At 43.4% G+C, this 6,756-nt stretch overlaps 1 long non-coding RNA gene across 1 annotated transcript in view; it reads left to right on the top strand.

Annotated features, from left to right (window-relative positions):
• The first annotated feature begins 413 nt into the window (after window positions 1-413).
• Window positions 414-6,756, top strand: part of LOC147997012 (uncharacterized) — a 56,511-nt gene continuing 50,168 nt past the window's right edge. The window contains exon 1 of the long non-coding RNA XR_015652738.1: window positions 414-554. This is a non-coding gene — a long non-coding RNA (uncharacterized LOC147997012). The remainder of the gene's footprint in view (window positions 555-6,756) is intronic.

The following is a 6,756-nucleotide window of genomic DNA, read 5'->3' as shown; positions in this document are numbered from 1 at the left end:
AGTATCACTATCAAAAAAGTAAATGAGTATACTGGTAACAAAGTTCTGTTTTCCTATGTTTAGGTTCTTTACAGAAAGTGCACACTGTTAAGCCCCTAACCTCAAGCCTAGGCCAACCTTTTTAAGGATGGTTGGTCAGCTTTGGGGCAGTCCCAAGATTTCAGGAGTGATTCTCACTGAAGCCAATGAACTCTCTCCGTGTGACAAACATAATATCCAAAATAGAAAATGTCTTTTATTCAAGAGGTTAAAAAAAAGGAACCCCACTATAGGCAAGGCTGCTTCTGATAACCAAAAACCAGTGACATAACTTACTGAAGATGACTAGACATGTAAATGCATGACCACACAATGCTGCCCCACCCACTTACAGGACATAAGCAGAGACCAAGAGCAATGCATGTCACTTTGGTCCTTCAGGACTGCTGAAGACATTGGATTGACACCATGTTGATCTTCCCTGTATCTGTAGAGACTCCTCTTCCATCCAGACCCTTGAATGGAGCCTGCCATGAGAGAATGAACCCAAGCTGTGGATAAGATAATTAATGCAGGTGAGCAGCTTTGGGAGATAGAGGTGAGACCTTCATTAGGAACTTGGGTGTACACTCTATGTGGAGACCCTTAGCATAAGAAAATGCATCTTTTGTTATAACATGTGGGCATACCTACCATATAGATCACAATATGGCTGAATAACTGGGGAAGGCCTTAGGTCTCAGTGAGATCCTGGGATGACACGAGGCTCCAGGTAGACACAGGAAAGTTCTATGAACCTCGATTGAATGTGGGATGTTGTTAGAAATCAGTGAGACTGTGAGAGAACATGAGGTATCAGTTACATTCTGGGAACAAGATGACATCTCAATGAGAATCTAGGGAAGGTCGTAGTTCCCTGTAAATACCCAGGGCTTTAGTAAAATCATGGACAGCCAAGAGGTCCCAGTGAGACGCTGGAGAATGATTGAGACTAAGTGAGAGCCAAGGAAAGCATTAAATGCCTAGGAGGTCCTAAGAAAGGCTTTAAGACTTGGTGAGAATCTTATGCAATAGAATCCAGAGAAAATCTCTGGGAAGCCATAGATATGAGAATCAGGGCAATGATTTTTTCCCCAGTGAGAATATGGAGACAGTTAGAACCACTGAAAAACTGGAGATTGCCCTGAGCCACAGTGAGAATTTGGTGAGGCCTTAGGTCTCAGTGAATACCTTTTGAATGCCTTGGGTTTCAGTAAGAATGCAGAAAGTTCTTATATCCCAGGGAGGTACTGGAGAAGGTTTTATGATGCTGTGTGACCCTGGGGACATCCTTAGATCTGACACAGAATCTAGGGAAAACCTTAGGCCCAATGAGTGCTTGGGAAAGCCCAGGAGACCCAGTGTGATCATAGCAAACCCTTCTCCACAAATAAAGTATTGGAGAAGGCCCCAGGCTCATGAGAGTGGTTAGTAAAAGCTTTATGACCCAGTCAGAACGTAGATAAATCCTCAGATACCACTGAGAACATGGAGAAACCTTGAACCCTAATGAGAACCTAGAAAAATACCTTAGGTGTTGTTGGGATACAGTAGAAAAACACAGTTCCCTGGAAAAGCCTTAGGTTCCAGTGATAGTTGGGAAGGCCTGGGCCTTAGTATAAGCCTGTCAAAGGTCTTAGGTTACAGTGAAAACCTTGGACAGCATTTAGACCCTCTAAGAACCTGTGGAAGCCCTTGAAAAAACTAGTCAGTACCGGGTAATATAAAGTCTTAGACCCCAGTCATAATATGGAGGAAGGCCTTACCATGCTGACATTCTGAGAATGACCTTAAACAACATTAAGAATCTGAGAAAGGTCTAGGCCTCATTGAGAATCTGGGGAAGGGCACAATCTCAGTAAAAACCTAAAAAGATCTGAGGCATCAATGAAATTCAGGGAAGTCCTTATATTATAGTAAGTGTTGGGGGAACTCCTTAGGTCTTAGACTCCTAAGGTCTTTCTTAGCCCTTTGGTTCCAGTTACATCCTGAAGACAACCTTAGACCCTCCTGGGAAAGGCTTTAGGCCCCAGTGAAAACCTGTCAATGCATTATGTCCGAGGGATATCCTGGGGAAGGCCTTGTGCTCCAGTGAACCTGAAAGGCCCCAGGTCAACCTTTGAAAGATTATAAGACCCCTATGTAACCCTGGAAAGGCCTGTGTCCCCATTGTGTTATTCAGTAAGGCGTTAGATACCAGTTTGAACCTGCCAAAGCTGCAGGGCACACTGAGAATCTCTAAGATCCTTTCTGTTCTAAAAGCAACTTAGGAAAGGCAGAAGGTCTCAAAAAGACTTTGAAGAAGGCCTTTAGCCACATGGAGAACCTGTGGAATGACATAGGTCACATTGAGGACATGATGAAAGCCTTCAGACCCAGTGGAAATCTGGTGATGGCCTTCTAAATTCAATGAGAAGTTAATGAAAATTTAGGCCCAACTGAAACCCTGTGCATAGGCTCTAGTGAGATTCCAGGCATTAAGCCACAGAATCCACTTTGGAAAGCTGTAGGCTGCAGCGATAACCTGTGGAACCCTGGGGCCCCTGGGCCTTAGGCTTCATTGCGTCTTTGGGGTAGGTCTTAAACCACAGTTAAGTGTTACAGTTTAAATTTTCGTGTAATGTTTTTTATTCTAAAGCTAAATCTGCTTACTTAAGAGGGGTTGCACCCAATGAGTAGTCCATTAAGTACCCGGGTGATTTCATGGAAAAATTCTTCTTATATTAACTGACCAATAAATAAATCTAGATTGTGTGATCGGAGAGTAGAGGGGAAAGATGAGAATGGAGGTTTGATGGTGGTAGCAGTTGGAGAGAGGGAAGGGCAAAAGAGCAAGGAGAGTGGACTGTAGAGGAGGAGCTGAGATTGACCTGATTGCATTGGATTCTATGTTCTATATATGGTCTCATTGGCTTTGGAAATTAGAGCAACAAATTGGCTCCAAACCTGGGGATTAGAACCCAAGCAACTTGAGGGAAAATTCACTCCTCCCCACTATAGGCAAGTAGGGCTGGGCTGTAAAGTTGCCTCGGGGTGAAAATGAAACACCTAGTGGGTCTACAAGTCTCTATAGATCTACTGAGAACCTCCCTCCCTAAGCCCCATTCAGACCATGACAGTAACCCATCTCTGAGCTCAGACTTAGCCCCAGGACCAATGTCACAACATGGTTGGGGTTCTCTGAGCCTAAAGAAGGACCAAGGACACTGGGGCAGGACTTCCTGTGAAGCATCAGAGCTTAGCATCAAGAGGTGAAAAAATGGCAGTCAATTTTTCAAAGCCTTCTCACAGGCCCAGCAGGCTGATCAGTTGTCTCCACCAGAACAAGCCTTCCTGTGCTCGCTTTCCTTTATCTCCCACGTCTCAACAGGACACAGAACAGGCAGACCTGCTGTACTGACTGCATACACTGCAGGCTGTCTGAGATTGCTGCACATGCTGCCAGCAGCTGTGCAAACAAAGACAGAGATGGCTCAGAAGCACAGATGCTGTGAGTCCTTCTCCAATACCTCCTCCTTGCAAGAATTGGCTACTGCAGTGTCCTGACTCGAACACTAGAGGGAGACAAAGGTACAAAAAGCTCCAATTCAGGTAAATAAAATTCACACAGGCATGCGCATGCAAGCACACACACACACACACACACACACACACACACACACACACACACACACACCTGAAATTAAGAAATAAAATAGATACCCTTTGGGTATCATGAAATGCCAATTTGAATAATTCAAAAAGAATACATTTGAAAGAAATCGACACCTGGACAGTTATCATTAATACAGTGTTAAGTATCTTTGTTTACTGTCTTCTCACAACACAGGGCCCTGGGCAAAAAAAATTATAAGTTGTTAAAAGAGATTAGAAGAGTTTATACAACAAAAAATACAGAAAAATGAAGGTTGAAGACAGCAGTTGGAAAAGATGCTAAAACAAAAGAAAAAAAGTCATATATCAGACTCGAAAACAGAAAGACAGCAATATAATTTGAAGCAGAGCCTAGAGGATGGTTTACTAGAGTTAATAAATCAAAATAAGGTTGATACACTATCAGTATGACAACATAACAGGAGTGAAATTATGGAAGCAGGGCCTAGAACAGACGATACAGGAATTTATAGAGCAAAAAGGAACAAAGAGAGAAAAACTTAAAATGTGGCTACAGATTCAGAGGAAACATTAGAACTAAAGGTACAGGAATGTATAGGTCAAGGTCATCAACAAAGAGAGGCAAATGGAGGATGGAGAAGGGAGATGGAGAAGGCAGGAGAACAAAGGATGAGTCACCTCCCAGATTGGATGGACCAGCAAAGAGCAAATGAGGATTGGAAACAAGGGTTGAAGGGGAACCTTTTAAAATTAAGTAGTCAAAATAAAAGAAGCATCAGAATATGAGAATTACAGTAACTAAAATGTAGAAGCAGAAAGTAGGTCTGAGGATGCAGGGACTTATGGAAGAGGATGAACAACAAAAGGGAGAGATATGGAACATGGGCACAGACCTTAAGGGAGGAATAAGAATATTAATCAGGGAAAATTCTCAGGTATAGACAGAAGATAAATTTAGAGAAAACCAACCAAAGGCTGTTGAAAGCAAACCTTACTTGATCCGGTTAGTGTTCAACAGAGACCAGCATATGTGATCACACACAAAATTATCAGGAATTACAGTGGCGACCTGTGGATGTGTTAGAACTCAGAAAACTTAGTGGAAATATCACTGGTTTTGGAATGCATTTGTTGTTTCTAAAACAAATGCTGACCTCTTGGGCTTAGACCCCAGTGAGAATCTCAAAAACCTTAGGTTCAAGTTGGAATCTTAGGGAGGCCCTAAGTCCCAGTAAGTATCACTAGCAAGTGAGTAAATGAGTATGCTGGTAACAAAGTTCTATTTTGTTATCTTTAGTTTCTTTACAGAAAATGCACACTGTTAAGTTCCTAACCTCTATCCTAGGCCAACCTCTTGAGGAACGTTCAGTCAGTTCGGGGCAGTCCCAAGTTTTCACTAGGGGTTACAGCTTGGGGAGATAGAGGTAAGGCCTTAGTTAGGGACTTGGGTGTACACCTTATGTGAAGACCCTTAGCATAAGATAATACATCATTTGTTATACCAGATGGGTATCCCTACCATCTACATCAGAATATGTCTCAATACCTCGGCAAGGCCTTAGGTCTCATTGAGATCCTGGGATGGCATGAGGCTCCAGGTAAACACAGTAAAGTTGTTAGGACCTAGGCTGAATCTGGGATTTCTTAAACATCAGTGAGACTGTGAGAGAACATGAGGTACCAGTTACATTCCAGGTACAACCTGACCCCCAAGGAGAATGTAGGGAAGGTACTAGGCCCCTGTAAATACCTGGGGAGAGCTTTGGGCCCTAGTACAGTCATGGAATGCAACAGGTCCCAGTGAGACACTGGAGAAGGATCGAGCCCAGGTGAGAACCAAGGAAAACATTAAACCCCTAGGAGGTCCTAAGGAACATTTTAAGCCTTGGTGAGAATCTTAGACCTTAGATCTCAGGGGAAATCTCTGAAAATCCATAGACATGAGTGAGAATCAGGGTTGTGATTTATTCCCCAGTGAGAATGTGGAGTTAGAACCAGTGAGAAAGTAGGGAAGGCCCTGAGCAACAATGAGAATTTGGTGAGGCCTTGGGTCTCAGTGAATACCTTTTGAAAGTCTTGGGTTCCAATAGGAATGCAGAAACTTCTTATATCCCAGGGAGGTATTAGAGAAGGCTCTAAGATGCTGTGTGCTCCTCTGGACATCTGTAGGCCTGATAGAAAATCTAGGGAAAAACCTTACGCCCAATGAGTACTTGGGAAAGCCCAGGAGGCCCAGTGTGATCCTAGCAAACCTTTCTCCACAACTGAAATACTGGAGAAGGCATCCTGTCCCTGAGAGTGTTTATTAAAAGCTTTATGACCCAATCAGAATGTAGGTAAATCTTTAATTTCCTCTTAGAACATGGAGAAATCCTGTGGACCCTAATGAGAACCTAGGAAAAAACCTTAAGTGTTGTTGGGATACTGTAGAAAAACACAGGCCCCTGGAAAAAGTCTTAGGTTCCAGGGATAGTTGGGAAGGCCTGGGCCTCAGTACAAGTCTGGCAAACGCCTCAGGTTATAGTCAAAACCTCGACAGCATTTAGACCCTAGAAGAACCTGTGGAAGGACTTAGTAAACCCAGTCAGCACAGGGGTAAGATAAAGTCTTAGGCTCCTGTAATGATACGGTGGAAGGCCTACAATACTGACATTCTGAGAATGACCCAAGACAACACTGAGAAATTTTGGAAGGTCTAGGCCTCAATGAGAATCTGGGGAAAGGCACAGGACCCAGTCAAACCTGCAAAGATTGAGGCTCCAATGAGATTTAGGGAAATGCTCAGAATAGTGAGAATCAAAGGAAGGTCTTAGAGCCCAGTGAAAACACAGAAGGCCTTAAGACCCAGTGGTATTCTGGAAATAGCTGCAGACAACAGTGAGAATTTGGGCAAGGCCACAGGGTCCATTAGTATCTTGGGAAAGTGTTAGGTCCCTGAGAGATCCTGAGAAAGCCTGAGACAGCAATGAAATTCAGGGAAGTCCTTAAATCACAGTAAGTTAGGGGGGAAAGCCTAGGTCCTAGGGAGCCCATGAGAAGCCCTTAGGTTCCAGTTATATACTGGAGACAACCTTAGATCCCAGGTAAAATCTCTGGAAAACCATAGACATGAGTGAGAATCAG

Source organism: Rattus norvegicus, chromosome 1, assembly GCF_021556685.1.
Source record: "Rattus norvegicus strain SHRSP/BbbUtx chromosome 1, alternate assembly SHRSP_T2T, whole genome shotgun sequence".
Classification (NCBI taxonomy): domain Eukaryota; kingdom Metazoa; phylum Chordata; class Mammalia; order Rodentia; family Muridae; genus Rattus; species Rattus norvegicus.
The sequence above is the reverse complement of the archived record's forward strand: the minus strand, read 5'-3'. Positions and strand labels throughout refer to the sequence as shown.